At 36.9% G+C, this 13960-nt stretch overlaps 1 long non-coding RNA gene across 6 annotated transcripts in view; it reads left to right on the top strand.

Annotated features, from left to right (window-relative positions):
• The window catches only part of LOC148755130 (uncharacterized), a 90396-nt gene that overhangs the window by 459 nt on the left and 75977 nt on the right, over nucleotides 1-13960 (top strand). For all 6 annotated transcript variants that reach the window (XR_016019230.1, XR_016019226.1, XR_016019228.1 and 3 more), the window contains exon 2: nucleotides 5983-6110. This is a non-coding gene — a long non-coding RNA (uncharacterized LOC148755130). The remainder of the gene's footprint in view (nucleotides 1-5982; nucleotides 6111-13960) is intronic.

Genomic DNA, 13960 nt, shown 5'->3' on the forward strand with positions numbered 1-13960 from the left:
ATTTTAACGGGGGTATTCCGTGTGAGCTCCCCAAAAGTCATAGTTCTGAAGTCGTGATGCTTTGCTGAGTTCCAATCCTATTTATTATAACATGTTGCCAAGCAGTGTTAGAATCAGAAGTAACTCCATTCTATGCTGCAATTTGCAGTAGTGTACACTGTTTAGGCTACATACGCGTTACAAGGACATTGCAGTTTATAGGCACCAGTCATATCCAGGAGTCTGGAAAAGATTTACCAATTTGCAGTAAACGGATGACTCAAAATCAAATTTGATAATCTTTTTTATTGGTTGTTGGACAGAATCTTCTCTTACTAATTATTTACATTTTGCAACTAATATGACTTGTTAACTATGAAAATGATAAGTTGTCCCATTCATCAGAATTCTTCACTGGTTAAATGTGAAGCCTTTACACATTTGTTCTCATATGCAGTGCATTACAATAAGAAATTACCATTGTATGGTGCTTACAGTAACTGATAAAAATGCTCCACAAAAACACTATATTCCCTTATTTAAAGATATACTTTAAATGAGTGGGTTGAGGATTTCCACTGGAGAAATTTGAGAGAATATGAGCATTATATAATTATCACAGTTAATAGAATATAAAAAATAGGTAAAGGGAATACATGAGTTCAGAATGCCGCTAAAAATGAAGGAAGCAGGATGAAAACTTTTCTTTCAGAGGGCTACTAGAGATTAAGTGTAGAACAAATAATAGAATTAGAAAATCACCATTTTCCAATCAATTACAAGTGATTCAGGCAAAGTTCATCAGAGGGTGCTTAAGGCCACTGGGTGAAAGATTGTAGGAGTACAGGATTTTCATATGGTCTCAAAGTATCAAGCCATAACTTACGTATTGCAAAAAAGAAAACATACCTTTACCTTAAAGAAGAATCATGGCCTTAAACAAGTAACCAAAGCTAGAATTGCTAATAATGGGACAATCTGATACTACGTACTTACTGATGTCATGTAATTAGAAATATACATCATCTAAGAACTGCTCTTGCCCAAATTGTTTAACTTGATTATTTAATCAATCTTCTAGACAGTGGTTCCCAACCAAAGGGTGGATCCCCATCCCACTCCCATTCTCCTGCCCCACCCTAGGCACTGTGACAATGTCTGGAGCCATTTTTATTTGTCATAACCTGAGGTTGGGGGGTTGGACATGGTTGTTACTGCATCTAATGGGTAGAGGCCAGGGATTCTGCTAAACATCCTACAAGCCACAGGACAGCCTCTCCCCAACAAAGAATTATCTGGCCCAAAGTGTCAATAGTTCCAAGGTTGAGAAGCCCTGGTCTAGACATAGTGCAAATTTAAAGGATAGATAGGGGATATTTGAACCAGTTAAACATGAAGAAAAGGGAGATAAATCCAAAATGTGGCATATTCTGCAAGAAACATAGACTGGACTGTTCTAGAGTCATTGTAATTTTTTTGAAAGAGAATTCTTCCAGATTGAAGAGACCCAAGAGACATGACAACAAAATGCAATCCTGGATCTTAAAAAAAAAAAAAAAAAAAAAACATTTTGTGGTATTGTCCTTACTCTTGGAAGTTTTATGCCAAAGCATTTATGGCTTAAGAGGTGTGGTATCTGCAGGTTGTTTTCAAATGATATAACAGAGAGAGAAGGTAACTGTGGCAAAATGTTAAAAATGGGTGAATCTAATTGGAGGGTCCAAGTGCTCATTTTATATAAACATATATTTTAACTTTTCTCTAAGTTTGAAATTTTTCAAAATAAAAAATTAAGGAAAAATGATGGATTATACTAATTTCTTTCACATCAAAAAAATTTTATTGGAATTAAGTTCTGTATAGATAAGTTGGTGCCATGGAAAATGGTAGCAGCCGACTAGATGAAAAATGAATTTCCATTTTTTAATAAGGTTAAATCATTGATTTACAAAAAAAAATGGAAAGTCTTGCACTGAGCTGAAAGTTAGAGGAAATCCAAAGATGACAAAAGAGCTTTGTGAAGAGTACAAAAAGACAGAGTTAAACTTATTTGGAGTCAATGTTATAAATTAACAGAAGAGAGACTGAGAATCCATTCACCTCTGTTTTGCCCCTGCCATTTCAGTGAAGGAAAATGATCGAAGAAGGGTAGGAGTCTAAGGGTAAGTAGGAATAAAAGCCACAATAAAATGTGAGATTATAAGCGTATCCAGCTCCTCTAAGGCACATTAAGTCTTTTGACCTTAAGCCATTTACATCCTGGAGAATACTCAAATAACCCTTGAAGGACTAAATCAGCCAATGCCAGGGAGCCCTGAAGAACTGCTGAATCCATCAGGAAATATGCTAGAAGCCTGAAAACAGGCAAAAATATTTTCGGTTTTAAGAAAGGGAAAACAGTCTTTTCAACAGATGGTGCTGGAACAACTGGATATCCATGTACAAAAGAATAAAGTTGGACCCCTTCATCACATCATGTACAAAAATTAACTTGAAATTGATTATAGATTTAAATGTAAGGGCTAGAAATATAGTAATCCTAGAAGAAAGTGTGGCAGTAAATCTTCATGACATTGGGTTAGGCAATAGATATGACATCCAAGCACAATCGAAAAATGAAAACTTAGATAAAGTAGACTATCAAAATATAAAACCTTTGTGACTCAAAGGACACTGAGGACAGTGAAAAGATGATCTACAGAATGGGAGAAAATAGACACTTATATGGAGAATATATAAAAAGCTACTACAACTTAATAAGACAACTCAGTTAAAAAATGGGCCAAGCATTTGAACAGATAGTTATCAAAAGAAGATATACAAATGGCCAATAAGTAAATGAAAAGATGCGCAACATCATTAGTCACTTGGGAAATGCAAATCAAAAACACATTAAGATACTTCACACCCACTAGGATGGCTAAAGTTAAAAAAAATAGACAATAACAAGTGTTGGTGAGGATGTGGAGAAATTGGAGATGTCACAATTGCTGGTAGGAATGTAAAATTGTGCAACCACCTTGGAAAACAGTTTGGTACTTGCTCAAAAAGTGAAACATAAAATTACCATATGACTTAGCAAGTCTACTCCTGGGTATATACCCAAGAGAAATGGAAAAGTGTCCGCACAAAGACGTGTATTTGTTCATGGATGTTCACAGCAGCATTAATCATAATAACTGAAAAGTGGAAACAATCCAAATGTCCATCAACTGACAGACAGATAAATAAAAGAAGTTCAGTTCCACAAACTGAAGACCAGGTAATGTGCTGTTTACCCATTAGTCATGATTCTGGAACTTATGGTTTAGGAGATGAATTTACAGGAGTAAAAGGAATTGAAATAGCTGACTTCCAAAGATTGTTTGACTCCTAGAATTCTGTCTCCAAATCATGTCAGATAAGCCTCATTTCCTTAAAGAAGAAAAAGCTTCCAGAAAAAGTACAAGAAGTAGGGTGCGGCCATCCGGATAGACTAGGTTTTACTATGACGATAAACAACCACAAAATATTAGTGGCTTTTAATCAAACCTGTTTTTCATGTTGTGTGTGCAATGTCTGGAGGGTGGGGAGGAAGGCCTCTGCTCTTAGTGGTCATCCTCACTCCAGGACCCTGACAGACACTAATAACCATCTCAAACACTGCTGCCCAAAGCAGTAGATGGAAAGAAGGCTCTGGAGGATCTCACACTGGAAATTACATGCGCTGCCAGGACTGGACATGTGGCAACACAGGAAGTCAATCACCAGAGACCAAAAGATGAAGAGCCAGAAATATTCAGTGAGCAAGATTAATGACTGGGTAGGTCAGTGAGGTGCCAGTATTATTTGTAGTAACGAAACCCTGAAGATGACTAAAATGGCCATCAAGGGGATAACATTTAAATAAGTTACGATAGGTACCATGTAGACATTACCAAAAAAATGAAAGGAGATCACTGTATACTGACTAAGATATATTAGTCAGATACATATACGAGTATGTATGTGGAGTAAGGGAATACAAGCAATTTATAATAATGACGAATTACTATAAATCATTAAGGAAAAGGGAAAAAATCCCATTAGAAAAATGGGCAAAGTATATGAATAGGCAATATACAAAAATAGAACGTAAGTAGTCAATAAACACGTGAAAGTGTTTAACCACATCAATAATCCAAAAATTAAAATTAAAACAATGAGATATCAAATTCCATTTTTACCTAACCCAACTGCAAAAACTGGTAGGCAATATCAAATGTTGGCAAGGATTTGGGAAAACTGATGTTTTTAATACACTACTCAACAAGAGTGGAGTCGACAACCCCTCTGGAGAGTATTTTGGCAATTTCTAGCAATACTGAAGATGTGCAGACCTTATAATGGAGGATTTTCATTTCTAGATAATTATTCTAGAGCAAGATGTACATTAACACATTGTTTAAAATAGAAGAATAAAAATAACCTCAATGTCCAAATGGAGAGAAATAGGTTAAAAAAAAAAAAGGTATGTTCAAAAAATAGAATGTTCTATGCCCGTTTAAAGGAACACGCTAGACCTCTATCAGTTGGATAGAAGTCAACAACAAAATGCCAATTAAAAAATACAGCTTAATAAACATACACAGAATATTACATGATATGAAATTTTGAAAGCACCTACTGAAATCATTGAAACATCGAACAGACCTAGACCTCTCTGCAGTGATGGAAATAATGCACTGTCCAATACAGTAACCACTAGCCACATTCAGAGACTCAGCACTTGGAATATGGTTAGTGCAATGGAGGAACTGAGTTTTTAACTTGTATTTTAATTAATTTAAATTTAAATAATCACATTGGCTAGTGACTGCGTAATGGACAGCACTGGTATTTATCACTGGATGTATAGATGCATGTATATGTACATACAACTATTAAAATAGATTTGAGGGATGCACAGAATACTGGTTGAAATTGGATTGCCAAAGAGGATTTTTTGCTTTATCAATAAAGTTTATTTCTTTTAAAAAGAATAGAAACAATTATGACAATGTATTAGTTACTGTTCATTAAGTAGTAAGAATATGGATGTTTTACATTATTTATACTTTTGTTACATTTTAATGTCTTAAAAAATCAAGTTGTGTCACTGTTGTATTACAGGATACTTTATAATTTACTTTCTACAGTATATTGTTTTGTTATAGTGTTAATATAATCAATATGAAAAAAAAAAACAAGGAAGAAAAAAATAAACGGGAAAGGAAGGCCAAAAAAATGGACTATAATAGAAATTTGAAAAACTCTCATGTAGAAGGAAATTTAGATTTGTTCTTGTCAGTCCCAGAGGGTGGTCCTAAGTGCTAATGAGAAGAATTCAGCTTAATATAATAAAGAATTTTAATCTAGGGGCAGCCCAACAAGGAAACAGTCAGCCTTAGAAAGAGTGAGTTCTCCGGGGGTGGAGGTGTTCAAGCCCCTGTTAGATGGTCAATTGGTGTGAACGTTGTAGAAAGGAATCCAAGCAGTTTGATGGGTTCAGGGGTTTTCGAGGGATTTCCTAAGAAGCCATAGTGGCTCCATTTTGTGCTTCAAGAACCATAGTTTGAGGCAAGGAGAAGGGTCAGCTGTCTGGAGGTTAGGCTCCCAAACCCATCAAAGCAAAACAGCATTTTCATCTGCTTTATGCATTGCATTTTGATCAAAGATTTAATTTGAATAAAGGATTCAACAAAGTTTCTAAAACTTGGAGGCTAGATGAATAAACAAGTCACTCATCCAACAGGGATTTCTTGAGCCCACAAACATCGTGCCAGGCACTGAGGATGAGCTCAGCAGTCATGAGCCCTGCCTTTGAAGTTTATAGTCTGTCGGAGGATAAAAACATTACGTTACTTGTACACCAATAATTAGTTATAATTGTAAGTGCTATGGAGATAGCCAACCAAACCCCTGAGCTCTTATGTATGATTATGTGAATCCATATTTTCATCATTAAAATGACTAATTTTTGCTTTTTTTTTTTTTTTACCCCAGTGATGTGATGGAACCAGACCCTACCACTCGTGAAGGCGAATCAGGCATGTCTCTTCACAACCCAGCATTCACGTTGTGTTCGTAGCTTGAAATCAGCCATGGCGTGAGCACCTATACCACGGCAGATGGCAAGTGCTATAAATCAGGTTTATTTTGTCGTTTGTTTGTTTGTTTCTGGAAAGCCAGTTATTAACCATTTCACAGCATGCCACTAGGTACACCTTTAAGAATGAGAGAATTTCAGGATTAGAAGACATGGTTTTAGAAAGCATGAGCAGATAATACAGAAATTCTGAGTTCAGGGACTGAATTCTATAGAGATAAGATTCTTTTCAAAGTGAAAAGAAGCATGATACCTTCCCTTTGTGCATTGTAAGAAAATGATACGCTACTTCTTTATCCAGGTGAGGCAAGGACAAAATCATTTACACCTAAGCCAACACTCCTTTGGGGAAGATGGAAATCACTCTCCCAGCTTCAACATAATCGTTTGCTTCTGTAAAATGACTAATTTTTAACTAACTTGACTCTGTGCTATATCTTTTATATGTGCCCCTGAATCAGACTGTTGTCTATTTATTCAAGTACTGTTTTAACAAAAATGTATTTACTTAAGGCCTGGCATGGGTAAATAGCATTGAATAAAACCAATGGGGTCTTTGCCCTCATTGAGATTAAATCTGTTTTTTTTTTTGTAACTATCACAAACTGTAACAGAATATGAGCATAACTGGACATAAATACAGCAAAGTGAGTTATAAGTGAAGAGAAAGATTGAGAAAACATATGCATACTACTAGTGTTACTAGTGTAGCTTTCCGAGTGGTCACAGGAAGAAAATTTTATATCCTTTAAATGAATGTATGTTTTCTAAAAGTAGCATGTATTACTCTTGCAAAAATATATACAGAACCAGTAAGAATACAGCAGAGGAGATTGGTGTGGCATCTTTTATTCTATGAAACCTTGGCATTTCACATATATGGGCAATATGGTTGGTAGCCGTATCAATTTGAAGATTTTTCTACCCTTGTTAAGAATTTTATTGTCTAATACACTGCAACATTTCTCATGATAATACACTTTATATTTCTGTTATATTATTTCTCCTTGTTATTTGTTACGGATGTCGTGGATTATATTTTTGAAATACTGTTTCTCCAGTTGAATACTTTACTTGACATAGGTATTCTGCATATCCTTTCACTTCTTATAAGTCACTGAGTACTTCAAGTATTTTTATATTCCACTGGGCTTTTCCGAATCTATATTAAGTAGTTTTGATATATCACTGAAAGTGCAGTGGATGTTGTCTTAGGACTCTTTGCTTTCAATAACACCTAACTTAAGTTCTACAGAGGATCCTGTAGAACCCGAGAGCAGAAAAGTGGTGAACCTCCAGAAGCCCTGGAAGCAATAGCTGAGAAAGCCCCTGGACTCCCAGGCAAAAGTCCGTCTCTATATCTCTGCTGCTGTCTGGGCATCGTTCTTTCTTATTTCCTTCATAATTTGCTTGACTGTGTATTTCCTTAGCTCCTGGGTTGACATATTGTAGCTCCAGCCTGCAGAAAGACTAACTCTTACTCTTGACCCCAAAGGGTTATTTCAGGGAAAGCACTCTGGCATTCCATGGTTAAGGAGACCTCCGTGGGGTTCAGTCAGCATGGTCAGAGGATGGAGGCACATCTTACACAGAGCCTGCCAGAGGACCTCTGTGTGAGAGCAGCAGGCAGTCAAGGGGGTATTTACTTGAGGAGACACTCCAAAAGATATCCATCACAACTGTATTCCTTCTAAATATGTACAAATCAAAACTGTGTTATGTGTTATGTTTTAAGTTACCCAAAGACCATATACTTTAAAAGAATGCTAGTTATACCCATTTATAAAAAATGAATCATCACAGTTTAGTGTATCTTCTGGATACACATTTCAGTTTTCACATATTTACTTTTATTTAAATAAAAGTCACTGACAGTCACAAGAGGAATTGGCCTATTTTGCTCTCACATCACAAAATTAGGCTAAATATATTTCAGTTATTTTGTTTTATTCACTTCAAGCCCTAAACTTTGCCATATTCCTTACAGCCATTGAAGTTAGCTGTTAAGCTATTTAGGACAGACAATGTATGTATTTTGTGTTTACAATGTGATCTAATACAGTGCATAGGATGATGTGTTTTTAAAGAGAAATAGAGAATGGTCCCCAAGAAAATCTTTGTAGACTCTTGATGTAATTTTCATACTTAATGAAATTTGCTAAGATTACTTCTGATATTTTCTTACCTTCCTAAAATGACCATATTCTAAATATTTTACAAATCGTTTATCCCGGCCCAATATGCCGTCCCTCTTGAGACCTTCCCCAGAACTCAGTCACTGTCATTTGTCCCTGCTTTTCAGTACTCAGCCAGTTTTCAGTACACTGATAACAGTTCTCTAAATTAATTTGAATTAATTTTAGAGCTAATGTTTCACAAGAAAGTACATGAATGAAAATATAAATATACTTTATTCACCTTTTTTCAACTGATGTTAACTCCTTTATAGTGGTTAGATAAGTATTAAATTTCAAATATATATCTATATAAATATATAATCTTGTGGGTGAGTAATTTTCATCTAAATCAGTAAATGGTACAGCCAAGATTCCAGAGTATTCTGGTTCCAAGCCACCTGCTCTTAGTTTCTACATTCATAAGAAACTGGAAGTGTGGAGGGATCTTTGAAAAGGAAAAGGATGAAATGAATGTGCTGGTTTTAGTTGTGTTGAATATAACGTGATGGGATAAGCCAAATATCAAGTAGAAATTTGGGCTGCAGACAGGTGAAGGGCAGATTTGGAGATTTTTGGACTCATCTTCCTGCAAGAGGTTATTAAAGCCCTAAAAACGAGCCACCTTCTGAGGCACAGTGTAAACAGTGAGCAGAGGCTCAAGCATGGAGCCTGAGGAGCCACCACGACACGCAGCAGGAGGACGCAGCGAAGTAGAGAAGCTGCAGTCAGGTTGCTGGGAGAACTATGATGCTAGAAGAACAAGAAATGCGGACGGATTGTTAAAAGAAATAAGCTGAATTAAGTCAACATGCATTTGCTTGACAACCTGTAGACACCACCTTAATAAAGTAATAGCAAAATATATGTAGTCCCCTCTGGTAGCTTATCCTGTACATTAACATCCACATTACCGTCATCTTTGTTACCATCACAATAAAATGTACTGAATGTGCTAAATACTCTCTTAAGTACAAATGAGGAAACAGGATTATAGTGGTAAAATTACCTTCCCGAGATAGCTGTGCCCGTAAATGACAAAGCTGGATTTAAATCCAGGTCTGCCTGACACTCAGACCGCCCTCTTCACCAACATACCATTCCCAGCACAGGGGACAAGCAGAGACGGCGATCACTTCTAGATTTCTATCATGAAATTTATAGTATTTCTATCATAAACATTTTTATTATGTTTGTGGGCGTTGATCTGAAGTATCATTGACTTAATAAATATTTATTGAATTAATCACATCATGCGAAGTTTATTCCCCTTTTGCAGTTCTTTTTCAGTTTGCCTGAGGGCCTCAGTGAGGAGGTGTCAGTTTGGAGCAAGTATGTCTAACTTCTCTCTTACTCTTCTTACCTCCATTTTTAACAAAAAAAAAGATAGCAGATCTTAAAGTCAGCATCTTCTGTAGACAGCAGAGTCTCACGGTAATAACATTGCTGTCACTGTATGTTTTTTATAGTTACTTTCCATTTATGGCATATTGTTCTGGTTTTCCATGTACAGTAGTGAATAAATTTCCTGTCTAAATAAACATAAGATTTTAAAAAATGGATCTTTAAAAAAAACATACAAACATATATTAAGCAAAAACTACAGGCAGCATGTGAACATGGCAAAATTGTGAGGGAGGCTCGTGAGTGACTAAGATTAGGAAAAACTGCATTATGTTAAATAAACATCTTCCCCCTTTCTGAGAAATCTTTAACCACACATCTTCCTCCTTCCATTTCTGTCACTTCCTGTAGCACTGATCCAAGCAATGCCTCCCATGTGATTATCCCATTCATATGGTCGCTTTTTTTCTTTTCTTTTCTTTTCTTTTCTTTTCTTTTTTCTTTTCTTTTCTTTTCTTTTCTTTTCCTTTTTCTTTTCTTTTCTTTTCTCTTCTCTTCTCTTCTGTTCTTTTCCCTTCCCTTCCCTCCCCTCCTCTCCCCTCCCCTCCCCTCCCCTCCTCTCTCCTCTCCTCTCCCTTGCCTTTCCCTTCCCTCCCCTTCCCTTCTCTTCCCTCCCTCCCTCCCTCCCTCCCTCCCTCCCTCCCTCCCTCCCTCCCTCCCTCCCTCCCTCCCTCCCTCCTTCCCTCTCTCTCTCTCTCTCCCTGTCTCTCCCTCCTTTCTCTTTCTTTATCCCTGCTCACCAGCTGTAGGAGTCCTCACTGGCATATTGCACTTCCAAAGAATGTTAATTAGCAGGCCAAAAAGTTGAGCTGGGCTGGCTCTCACAGTCGAAATCTCTTCACTGACTTTCCAGGCTAAAAACAGTGAGAACTCTGAATTACCAGCCAGGAGTCACCTCTGATAATTTTTTGCTATAAAGGACTTGGAAGTGGAATTTTCTAAGCCCAGGGGAAGTAAAGCTAGTCCACTTTCACTTTTATGCCCAAAATGTCTCAATAATAAGTAAAACTGTCATAACCAGTTGAATGGTCCCACTCAGATCATCTGTTACTCTGGGATTCTGTTTCTTTTTCAGAGGGTTGGATTTCCAAATAATTGCATTATAAAGTGCCCTGGACCCTCCTAATTTCTATGATTTCAAGTGTAATTCTATTATTTCAAATTATTGGTAAGTTGGCAAATTGTATTTTCAAAGATGGCCGCACCAATATATACCCCATCCCACACTCTCTTCTTACAGTGTGACGTTCACATGCTTCCACTGACAGGTGAAGTTGGTATTTCCTCACTTTGGATCTCTCTAACGCCCCTGACCACTCGAATGTGACAGAAGTAAGGCTGCTTGATTTCTGAGGTTAGGGATCATAAAAGGCAGAACAGTTTCAGTGTAGTCTCTTTCTATCTCTATCTCTATCTCTATCTCTATCTCTATCTCTATCTCTATCTCTATCTCTATCTCTATCTGTCTTCTATGCTTGCTCTTGGACCCAAAGCACAGAGGAAACGCAGGCCACACAGAGACCACGTGTAGCTGCTCCAGCCAGCACCCTCAGTTAGGCCCCCAACCAGTAATCACCAGCAACTGCCAGACATGTGAGCAAATGAGCCTAAAGATGATTCAGCCTTCAGTCTTTGTTCCTTCCAGCCGAGGCTTCAGCCATGTGAAGCAGAGAACAGTAGAGCCTGCGTTGCTCTCTCCCACAGGAGCCATGAGAGAGAGTAAGTGATTATCAATATTTTAAGCCTTTAAGTTTTGGGGTAATGTGTTAGGCAACTTGGATATGAGAAACTAACATGTATAGATCGCCTACATGTATGTGCCAGGTCCAGGGAGAGACCACTGATTTGCTTCATTTCCTTCAGTCTGTACTATGACTCAGTATTTTTACTTCTTTACTGTATTACTGGACGTATCTGATTTATTTTATGTGAAATATTTGGTCAATAATACAACTCCCAGTTATAACATTGTCCCTTGGAAAAATGGTTAATACTGTAAGAGGTTCCATTTCCTAGCACTGTTCCCAGAAATGCCCTGTGCTGCCTGATTTGTACAAAGGGAAAACTACTGTGAGGTAATGAAAACCCATTTCAGGGTTGATGCTCAGAGAGACATGTTTTGATGTTGGCAGTTTTGAACAAAAAATTTTTTTGAATGATTCAAATTGAACCCTAGACTGCCTTCTCTCTCTAAGGTTTAATTCTTCAGATACCTTTTAAAAAGAATTTCAGTGTCTATTATAAAATATTCCTTCTGCCTCTTCTCTCATAATAACTAATACTCATTTTTCTTAAGCCTTTTTGAAAGTAAGAAGTACAAGGAAAAAAGTGGTCAGATGAGATAGAGGTGTTCACTCTTGCAATTTTTTTAAAATACATTTTATACCAGACTCTGATTTTTTTTACAGAACTGCAGCTGGGGCTTATAGCTAGTGTTTGAGGAAGATACCTGTTTCCCCAAATCAGTCTCTATTATACAAAAATAAAAATAGTAAATATAGTAATACATAGTACAGATAGTGACATATGTTAATTTTATGCATTTATTATGATTAGTGCTAATTAGTATCAGACAATATTTTATTTGTTATAAATAGTTTAAATATTACTATTATTACTTTATTATTATCATTGAAACACTAGGGGCACTAATTCAACTCATATTGAGTTCAAAGCAGCAATTCAAACTGCTTTGTTTTATCAGTCATCAACAAATGGAACAGATGCAGTGTTTTGTTGACAGATAATATTCAGTGGTGTATTGGATCTTGAGCTAGAAACAGCAGTGAATATTAAAGTCATAAATAATTCAATCCTTTGTAGCATCAGTGTATGACCTCAAAATAACCCTGTTCAATCTGAAGCCACTGGTAATGGCCCAAAGTTCAGCAAGGCCAAATCATACCCTGCCATATATAGTAACACACTGTAATATAGAGTTTCAACAAAGAAAATACAGTTAGCATAATAATGAGGCATTAGCTGAAATGTACATGGAGTTGTTGACCTGAAACAAAAAGTCTACAGTAAGGATGTGTTCTGAAGGATGCTGACAAAGTAATTAAAATAACTAGAGCAGTAGACCTAGCTGAAAATTTAGCAAGTCATAAGTCCTGTCTTGGTCACTTAACCTCTAACTTATGCTCCCTGATCCTTACAATCTTATTATTCAGTGATTCAATAGAGTAAATTCAGAGCATTGCCATACTTAATTCTTGTGCTCCTGCCACGAGCACCTCTACTCTAATATCAAACTTTGTAGGATTTCCCTAAAGTGCTCCTGTGTTTTCCTCGTTGGTGGCTCTTTACTTACTGTGCTCTTAGCCTTGAATACCCCTCTTTTCCTTTGTGCCTAAAATTTCACTTCTGGGAACCGTCCCATGCTGTACCCAGACACAATTTCTCCCTCCCCCCATCTGTGCTTACCTGTCATTTTGTATATCCATTTTCGACAGTTCTCACGGTACCAATTGATATTATTAGTGTATTTATCCATCCATTTCTCCTTCCACATTGAGGGTACTTACAGGCAGGAGCCATTATTTCATCCTTTTACTGCCCAGCATGATCACAGAGCTTGGTGGTCCACAGTATGGACAGGAAGATAGACCCCAGGTTTGAGTCCCGGCTCCACCTCTCATGAGCAGTGTGATGCTGGAATTGCTCCTTAGCCTGGGACCCTCTTTATTGCCTAATGGGCTGCCCTAACAGGATGGCTTGGCAGATTGCATGAGATAAAATATGTATACAGTATCTGTTACACAGCAAGCACTCGATAAACATCGGTTACGGAATGTAATAAACGTTTGCTGTCGTCTGATTAACTTGAAATGTTTATTCGAGATTAGATCAGACCAAGAGAATAAAATTAGTGTAGGGATTCCATTCGTTCTGGATGAAAAGTACTTCACGCACTTATGAATGTTATCCAACAAATCTCCATTGCATCATGGGCAGTAATAAAAAGAATCCATAGAGATATTATTTGACTCAATACCATCACCTGGCCTAGGACATCCTCAAAACCACAGAATAATCACCATCACCATCGTCGGTAGTGACAGATCACCACCACCACTTACTCCAAATTCCCTGCCTGCAATCTTTCTCTATTAATATGGGAGTGTGTTTAAAGTGTTTTATTAAAATTTAAATGTGAAAATTAATACGTTTACCATTGTAGAAAATATTTTATTCTATATGAAATATTCAATAATATCAACTATTTAATATCTTTAGAAATGGTGACTAAGGGTAGAGAAATAGGAGCCACGGAACAATATTTTTCTGTTGTTTT

Source organism: Rhinolophus sinicus, chromosome 16 (genome assembly GCF_057876585.1).
Source record: "Rhinolophus sinicus isolate RSI-liver-muscle chromosome 16, RSI-T2T, whole genome shotgun sequence".
Classification (NCBI taxonomy): domain Eukaryota; kingdom Metazoa; phylum Chordata; class Mammalia; order Chiroptera; family Rhinolophidae; genus Rhinolophus; species Rhinolophus sinicus.